The following is a 10,473-nucleotide window of genomic DNA, read 5'->3' on the forward strand; positions in this document are numbered from 1 at the left end:
AATGAGGTGAGGATGGACAAGGACTGGTATATAATGGTAGTCATTTTACAAACATCTATGGGGTCATTTCAATCTCAAAGTCACTTGCATTCATAAGCAATTTAATTTGTTTTGTCTTCCATCATACTTCATGGAAGACTCCTGTGTAGGAGACAGAATAAAACATGTGATTTCCTCTAAGACTCCAGCTGAGCCTACACAAGAATAAGTGTGTGTGATAGTCTCAACTTCTCTCCCTAGAAATAGCTCAAAGGTAGAAAGAAAGCAATAATACATCTGATGACAGCAAAGCATCTTGCCCCACCTCCTCAACTATAATCCCATAAGTGATCCTAGAATATCAAGACTGTAATGGCAGTGATCACTCTGGGCCCTCATCTGGAAGGAGTAAAAGCTGAGGTCCTAGACATTAGTTCCTGCCTGAAGTCACACATCCTGTGAGAGACAGAGTCAGAGCTGTCAACAAGAGATCCTGACCCAAGTCCAATGTCCCTTTCTTTATCAAACCTGGGGCAAGAGCTGAAGCCTAAATAGTAGAAAAACAGGGAAAAACAGTGAAGTTTTATGCCTTAAACTCTACTAAGAGAAGAGCTTTTCCAAAAAGAGTCCTTTACCAACTATTTAAAACTTACACTTGGATGATGACTGTTAGATACCTGGAAATGTCCATAGTAAGATTCAGTTTCTCCAGACTCAATAAAACAGATCTATACATGGATCTTTTAGAACAAAACTCTGTCTCCACTACAAAGCTATCAAAGATCAAAAGCGGGAATGTGGGGGTCAAGGGACAGAAACAGGAGGCGGAAGTCTACATTCCAACTACTCGTTACTCATGTTTTGGTACATTTTAAAGAAATTCCATATCACTTTATTGATAGGATTTATGGGATGACTTGGGTTTCATCAGAAAGTATCATGTTCTTCATGAATGTGTATTAATCCAAATAAGGTAGTCTGTCTTCAATTACAACCATCTGTTGAAAATGAATTTTTATGAGTTGTCTTATCAACACAGAGAGAAAACAGATGTATATTTAACCCCAAACCACAGAATCACTCAGCCTATTCTAAAGTTTGATAAGATGTCTAGGATGTCATATATACAAATTAAAAATAAATCTGTTGGGCTTCCCTGGTGGTGCAGTGGTTAAGTATCCACCTGCCAACGCAGGGGACACGAGTTCGAACCCTGGTCTGGGAAGATCCCACATGCGGTGGAGTAACTCAGCCCGTGTGCCACAACTACTGAGCCCGTGTGCCACAACTAGTGAAGCCTGCATGCCTAGAGCCTGTGCTCCTCAACAAGAGAAGCCACCATGATGAGAAGCCTGTGCACTGCAACGAAGAATAGCCCCACGCTCGCTGCAACTAGAGAAAGCCCACGTGCAGCAACGAAGACCCAATGCAGCCAAAAAAAAATAAAAAAATAAATAAATAAATAAATTTTAATAAATAAATCTGTTTTCCTTGTGCTTTTATAGTTTAATATTTCATGCAGAACAAAAGTCTATAAATAAAACTGTTTAACTTTAAAACCCAATACAGCCCAAGTCATCCTGCTTTCTGCACTCACATCATCACTGAGCCTTTATTTTTAATACTTTAAAAGAATCAAAATTGTTTTGGGCTTACTGAAAATGTCAGATTATTGTCCTGAGATGACAGTGAATGGAAGGGTCTACAGAAGAGGAACAGAACTGGCAGAAGTGGAGATTCACTGACCTTCATAAGACAAATCAGCAATGCAGGCATGGTACAACTTTCAGCCTGAAGGTTTTCAGCTACTTTACACTAGCTCATTTGCAGCAAGAGGCATTAGGTTGTTTCTTATTCATCATTAAACACTGGAAGGTCTTTCTGCAAGAGTGGACAGAACTATCAACATTTAGGGAAAGAGACTTTTTCTATCTTTCTGAAATGGTCTGTTCTGTTTTCCCAAAACAGTCGGTACATTCCTTCAAAGTAGGGCCAGATTTTATAGTGCTTTGCTTCCACTGTGTCCAACAAATACTTGGAGCCCACAAAATGCTTGTCAATTGTGATGAGGGTATCTAAATGTCATATTAAAGTTCCTTCCAAAACACTGGGCAAAGAGTCAGAGAACCTGCTTTCAAGCCTTGGTTTGACCATTCTATTATACACACAGACACAGCATGTCTGAGTTTCAATTTTCTCATCTTTAGAATTAATTCCCTCAGTCTATGATATATATATATATATATATATATATATATATATATATGTGTATTATCAAAATTTCATCATATATAGGGGCATAAAACAGAACAAGAGATCTATTAGGGAGCAGTTGTACAGCATGTCAATCTAGAAACCCCCAGTATCTCTTGGACATGGAAACCCCAGGGCTATAACCATGTTATTATTCTACCCTCATCGGAGCCTCCTAAACTACACTTGCTTCAATTGAGGTTCCAGATATATTTTCAACATCTCTGTATTTGCATTTATAATTTATTCCAAATCACAACTCTCATATGTAACAGTTTATTCAATGAAATATCTTTATATGGGCACATGGCTAAAAATCATATTCCTAGCCTAGAGCATCCAGAGATGAAACAGAGGGGAAACATACAATATCCCCATGGTTAATTAGCAAGTTAACAGTAATCTTGATTTTTAAGCACTACAGAGAACACTGGTTTTAGAGTTGTAAGATGTTGGATTCTAGGACTGCTTTTTACTTTTGGGACTTACTTAATATCTCTGAGGCTCAAGTTTCTCATCCATTACCCATTAAGAGTATCTTCAGGTGACTGGATCATCCCTGCCCACTCACAGTTAGGCTAGAATCACTAACATGAGATAGTGTGTGTAGACGTATATTGTAATGCTCTTTATAGAATTAAGTAATTAATAATAGAAGAAAAATTGAATCAATATCTTCACTCTTTCTCTTTCCAAATTCCTAGATGTTTTGTTTAGTTTTGCTTTGATAAATAGATATAGTTTAAGTGACTGCAATCTTAGAGATGAGAAGAAAGATAAAAAGTTGAAGAATAATTATCATAAAAAACACAAATTGCCCACCATGTTCACATTACCACCCTCTCTCCCCAACTGCAATGCACACAGCATATAATTCAGGGTTTACTGTTACAAAGTGATTATCACATGAAAAAATACTTGTTCCTTATGGATTTATCATATTCCATTTATTACAATTGTACCAAAAGGAAATTTGCTATGAGCCACCTCTAAGACAGTATGCTTTTTTAGTAACGGTATGTGTTACAGAGGGTGTTTAACCAATAAACAGTTACCCCTTAATTATCTATATTTGGACTGTTCACTTTGTGGGTTCTCTCTGACAAATTTTAAATCCCAAGCTGGCTTTCTTTTGTCATTGCCCTACAATGTGGGGAGCTATTTCTCTACACTCACACACATTCTTGGGTGTGTGTTTTGGAAATGAAAACCTATTTATTATTATCCTAAGCAAAATTAAGTTATGACTGTAAATCTGCTGCCAGAACACAGTCAGGGCATCTTCCAAAGGCAAATATAAATGATTTGATGTTATCCATTTTTACTCACTTCTCTGTTCCTCTCCAGGAAGATAATCTACTTTATTCTTTGGTTCAAATGCCCTTTCCTTTAGTTTCCCTTCTTTTCCACCACTTGAAACCTGCACTTTTTTTTCAAATCAGTGCAATTATGATCTCAAATCTGAAGTGAACTGAAAAGCCACCAAAGGACCATGTTTTAATCATTGAGATTCTCAGGTCCTTCTCCCAGATATGCTATTCACCGGAAACATACATTTTAAGGATCACTGCAGTTATTTCTTTGACACATATGGAAAACCACTGGTCTCATGCACATCAGGATGGGCCCACACTCGAGTTCCTACATTCGATCATGCACTCGGCCATTGTCTTAGCCCTTTAACTCTGAGAGATTTTAGTGTCTGGATATTAACAGTGAGGACTTTTCGTTTCAAAGCACCTCAACCAATCCAGCAGCACTTTATTCTGGACCTTGTTTTAGTCCTAGATATAAATATTGCAAGGCCACCAAGCTTCCCAAATTAAGATAAACAAACACACAAAGAGCACTTCTAAATGTGACCTACTTAAAGTTAGCAGGATCTTTATTTTTGAAAACCTATTTACCTACTTCAGCTTCTTTTATAAAAAGTGTGTTGCTTATCAAACTCAGCTGGGGCAATTTACTCCTCTAAGTATTTAATCAGATTTTCATACCAATTATGATAATTATCAGCATAATTTAAACAGATTTCTTAATTATAGCTACAAATCTCTCTCTTAGAGAAAACAAGTCCCAGAGCTTTTAACAAAAAGAGTTTTCTGTAAATAGTAAGTGAGTACTAATTTTCAAGCCTCACGTAAGTTGAAGAAATATTTCTTCTAGCATCCATTTGCAGGTCATAAAGAAAGCCTTCACCCTCACTCCTAACAGTATAGGCTGATACCTACATTTCTTGGTGTCTAATATTTGGGTACACATCACTTCACATTGACACTGGCTAGAAAAATGACCATCTCATTATTTAAAAAAGTGTGAAGCTGTCTTGGATTTCCTTTCACCCTTAGACTGGAATACCTCATTTTTATTCCTTGTTTTTTTTTTTAAACATCTTTATTAGGGTATAATTGCTTTACAATGGTGTGTTAATTTCTGCTTTATAACAAAGTGAATCAGCTATACATATACATATGTTCCCATATGTCTTCCCTCTTGCGAATTCCTTGTTAAGGAAACACTCATCTAAGAAGCAAGGAGGTGTTGTGCTTGCTGTGCTGTGATTTAGTTTCTCTCTGCTTCTGTAAAGAGTCATGATATAAAGCACACCACTCACTTACTCATGGCTGACATGTATTCACATGGGGAGAGGGTAGGCTTGAACAAATGCTTTAAAGAGGAGTTCAGACAGGTTAAGTTCAGTGAAAGGCCACAATCTCCCTGAGCACAGGCCAACTGATGCATGTTCTAAGATATGCCAACTACACAGGGAGGGAATGATGCATACATTCATCAACATTTTTCTGAAAGCCAAAAATACACGTTGCCGTCAAATTTCCCCTTTCATTTAGAAATCTAAGTGTAAGCCAAGGGAAATGTCACCACACAGCTCAACTCTGCCAAATGTAATCTTTGGGGGAGTTATTTGAATAATATTCAATTTAAATAACACTTTTAAATGTCCATGGGGTGATTAGAAAATATCAAACAGGGGTTCAAATATGAACAAATGGCAGGTCAACAGAGACTTGTCAGCTCTATGTATATCAGGGTTAACAACTGAAATCAACATATAAAGGATACATCAAAAATTTTTTTCAAAAAAAAATCATAAGGAAATTGGATCAAAATTGCAGAGTTGGAGGACATGAAGATCAACTCCCCCCACAAACACATCAAAAATACATCTAAATGTGGAACAATTCTCCTGGAAAAATAACTGGAAACTGGAAGAAGAACTCCTATACAACAAAAGCTGCAAGAAAGATTTCCATATAACTGGGTAGGACAGAAAAAAGGTATAGGGTCAGGTCCTCTGCCCCCAAGAGGGATCTGAAAGGAAGAGAAAATCTGCATGGACAGACCCTCACCCTGGGGAGCGAGCAGTTCAAGCCGTAGATGGGAATCCCAATCCTGGGGTCCTAGAGGAGGAGACCTTGGCTGCTAGGAGAACTGCTGGGACAGATGAAAGCACTGAAAAAGCCTAGACTCTACTTAAGAAGAGTGTGTGGGTGCTGGCTTGTCAACAAAGAGGGCGGAGAGAGCTCTGCACTTGTGGCTGTTGCCTTGCCACACTCCCCCATCTGAGCAGGGTGAACCTTCTGGCCCTACTCATTCTATACCACAGCTTGTGGGATCTGGGCCAGTTGGGCCCTGGGAAAAGACTCAGTCTAGCTATGCAGTGACAGCCCAGAGCCTGGAGTGTGGTCCAGGTGGGGCAGTGGCAGCCATTTTCAGTGCTTACTCAAGTGGCACCAGGAACCAGCATGCCTCAGTCCCGCTTCTAGCAGATAAAACACTCTGGCCCCACCCACTCCATGCCACAGCAAGATTTAGAATAGAAACAGAGATAAAGAATTTCTCAGGTAAGCAAAAACTAAAAGAATTCAGCAATATTAACCTACCCTAAAAGAAATATTGAAGGGTCTTCTCTAAATGGGAAAGAAATAAGAATCTATAGGAAAGGGAAAATTTCAATAGGAAGTAAAGATTCAAGTAAAGATTGAATGTCACTTAAATAAGCCAGTAGGTAGATTAAAAACAAACCAAAAAAAAATGTAAAAGTGATTATGACTACAATAAACAATACGAGGATAAGCATGAAGATGTAAAATAGGACTTCAAAGTCACAAAATGTGGGGGAAGGTAGTAAAAAATGTAAATCTTTTAGAATGTGTTTGAATTTGAATGACTATCAGTTTAAAGCAAGTAGATATAGTTATGGGTCAATATATATGAACCCCATGGTAACCACAAATCAAAAATAAGAAAATGAAATTGAGTTATTTGTAGTGAGGTGGATGGACCTAGAATCTGTCATACAGAGTGAAGTAAGTCAGAAAGAGAAAAACAAATACCATATGCTAACACATATATACGGAATCTAAAAAAAAAAAGGTTCTGAAGAACTTAGGGGCAGGACAGGAATAAAGACACAGATGTAGGGAATGGACTTAAGAACACAGGGAGGGGGGAAGGTTAAGCTGGGATGAAGTGAGAGAGTGGCATGGACAAATAAACACTACCAAATGTAAAATAGATAGTTAGTGGGAAGCAGCCACATAGCACAGGGATCAGCTCGGTGCTTTGTGAGCACCTAGAGGGGTGGGATAGGGAGGGTTGGGGGGAGATGCAAGAGAGAGGGGATGTGGGGATATAAGTATACATATAGCTGATTCACTTGGTTATACAGCAGAAACTAACATAACAATGTAAAGCAATTATACTCCAATAAAGATGATAAAATATATATATATATATACACACACACACGAGATTCACAAAAAGAAAGGAACCCAAGCGTATTACAAAAGAAAATCAAACCACAAAAGGAAAACCAAAAGGAACAAATGAACAAAGAAGAACCACAAAAACAACTGGAAACAAGGAATAAAATGGCAATAGAAACATACCTATCAATAATTACTTTAAATGTCAGGGGACTAAATGCTCCACTCAAAAGACACAGAGTGGCTGATTGGATTAAAAAAAAAAAAAAAAAAACAGGAACCTGCAATATGCTGCTTACAAGAGACTGACTTCAGGGTGAAAGACACACACAAGTTGAAAGTGAGAGGATGGAAAAATGTTTCATGCAAATGGAAATGGCAAGAAAGTAGGGTTAGCAATACTCATATCAAACCAAACAGACTTTAAAACAAAGGCCATAATAAAAGACAAAGAAGGGCATTATATAATAATAAAGGGATCAATACAAGAAGCAGGTGTTACATTAACATATATGCACCTAATATAGGAGCAGTTAAATATATAAAGCAAACATAAAGGGAGAAATTGACAATAATGCAATAATATTAGGAGACTTTAACACCCCACAGACATCAATGGACAGGTCATCCAGACAGAAAATCAATAAGGCAACAGAGGTCCTAAATGACCCAATACACTAGTTGGACTTAATTGATATCTACAGGACACTACATCCAAAATAAACAGAATACACAGTATTCAAGTGCACTTGGAGCATTCTCTAGGATAGACCACATATTAGGTCACAGAACAAGCCCCAGAAAATTTAAGAGGATAGAAATTACATCAAACCCCTTTCCTGACCATAATGATATGAAACTGAAAATCAACTATGGACAGAAAAATGGGAAAAGAATAAACACATGGAGACTTAACAACATGCTACTAAAAAAACCCCAATGAGTCAATGAAATCAGGGAAGAAATCAGAAAATACCTTGAGACAGATGAAAATGAAAACACAACTTTACAAAATCTTTGGGATGCAGCAAAAGAAATTCTAGAGGGAATTTCATATGGACACAGCCCTTCCTCAAGAAACAAGAAAAATCTCAAATAAACAACCTAACCTACCACCTAAAAGAATTAAAAAAACAACAAAAAACCCCCAAAATCAGCAGAAAGAAGAAAACAATAAAGATCAGAGAGGAAATAAACAAATAAATAAAATAGAGATTTAAAAAACCAGTGGAAGAGATCAATAATACCAAGAGCTGGTTTTTTGTAAAGACAAATAAAACTGACAAATCTTTAGACAGGCACACCAAGAAGAGAAGAGAAGACTAAAATAAACAAAATAAATGAAAGAGGAGAAATAACAATGAATACCACTGAGAAAAAAAAATCATAAGAGAACACTATGAACAGTTATATGCCAACGAATTCTACAACCTAGAAGAAATGGACAAATTTCTAGGAACATACAACCTGCCAAGACTGAGTCAAGAAGAAACAGACAACTTGAGGGCTTCCCTGGTGGCGCAGTGGTTGAGAGTCTGCCTGCCGGTGCAGGGGACACGGGTTCGTGCCCCGGTCTGGAAGGATCCCACATGCCGCAGAGCAGCTGCGCCCGTGGACCATGGCTGCTGAGCCTGCGCGTCCGGAGCCTGTTGCTCTGCGATGGGAGAGGCCACAGCAAAAAAAAAAAAAAAAAAAAAAAAAAAAGAAAAGAAACAGACAACTTGAAAAGACTGATCACTAGAAGTGAAATAAAATCTGTAATTAAAAAAAAAAATCTTCCTGCAACCAAAACTACAGGACCAGATGGCCTCACTGAAGAATTCTATCAAACACATAAATAAGTTATACCTATCCTTCTCAAACCATTCCAAAAATTGAAAAGGAGTGAACACACAAATTCATTCTAAAAGGCCACATCATCCTGATACCAAAACCCAACAAAGACACTACAAAAAAAGAAAATTACAGGCCAACATTTTTTTTTTTTTTTTTTTGTATGCGGGCCTCTCACTGCTGTGGCCTCTCCCGTTGTGGAGCACAGGCTCCTGAGGCGCAGGCTTAGCGGCCACGGCTCACGGGCCCAGCCACTCCGCGGCACATGGGATCTTCCCAGACCGGGGCACAAACCCGTGTCCCCTGCATTGGCAGGTGGACTCTCAACCACTGCGCCACCAGGGAAGCCCAGGCCAATATTTTTGATGCATATAGATGCAAAAATCATCAACAGAGTACTAGCAAACTGAATCTAACAATATATAAAAAGGATTATACACCATGATTAAGTTGGATTTATTCCAGGGTCACGGGGATAATTCAACATATGCAAGTCAATGTGATACACCACGTTAAGAAAAGAAAAAAAAAAACATGATCATATCAATAGGTGCAGAAAAAGCATTTGACAAAATTCAACATCCATTCATGATAAAAACTCTCAAAGTGGGTATAGAAGGAACATCTCAACACAATAAAGGCCATTTATGACAAGCCCACAGCCAACATAATACTCAATGGTGAAAAGCTGAAACCCTTCCTGCTAAATTCAAGAACAAGACAAGGATGACACTCTCACCAATTCTATATTTCATAGTATTGGAAGTTCTAGCTACAGCAATCAGACAAGAAAAAATAAATAAAAGCTATCTAAACTGGAATGGAAAAGGAAAATTGTCACTATTTGCAGAAAACATGATATACTATATAGAGAACCCTAAAGTCTCCACACAAAAGCTATTAGAACTAATGAATGAATTCAGCAAGGTAGCAGGATACAAGATTAATATACAGAAATCTGTTGTGTTTCTATACACTAATAATGAAATATCAGAAAAAGTAAAAATCAATCCCATTTAAAATCACACACAAAAAATATATGCCTTGGAATAATCTTAACCAAGAGGTGAAAGGCATATACACTGAAAACTATAAATCACTGATGAAGGAAACTGAAGATGATACAAAGAAATTGAAAGATATCCTGTGCTCTTAGATTGGAAGAATTAATATTGTTAAGATGGCCGTACTACCCAAAACAATCTACATATTTAATGTGATACCTATCAAATTACCCAAGGCCTTTTTCATAGACCTAGGACAAATAATCCTAAAATTTATATGGAACCACAAAAGACCCAGAATTGCCAAGACAATCCTGAGGAAAAAGAACAAACCTGGAGGGGGCTTCCCTGGTGGCACAGTGGTTGAGAATCTGCCTGCTAATGCAGGGGACACGGGTTCGAGCCCTGGTCTGGGAGGATCCCACATGCCACGGAGCAACTAGGCCCATGAGCCACAAGTACTGAGCCTGTGCGTCTGGAGCCTGTGCTCCGCAACAAGAGAGGCCGCGACAGTGAGAGGCCCACGCACCGCGATGAAGAGTGGCCCCCGCTTGCCACAACTAGAGAAAGCCCTCACACAGAAACGAAGACCCAACACAGCAAAAATAAATTAATAAAGTGTCTCAGATTGATGTGTTTAATACCTTCACAAATATTAAAAAAAAAAAAAAAAAAAA

Source organism: Neophocaena asiaeorientalis, unplaced genomic scaffold, assembly GCF_003031525.2.
Source record: "Neophocaena asiaeorientalis asiaeorientalis breed wild unplaced genomic scaffold, Neophocaena_asiaeorientalis_V1.1 scaffold72, whole genome shotgun sequence".
Classification (NCBI taxonomy): Eukaryota; Metazoa; Chordata; class Mammalia; order Artiodactyla; family Phocoenidae; genus Neophocaena; species Neophocaena asiaeorientalis.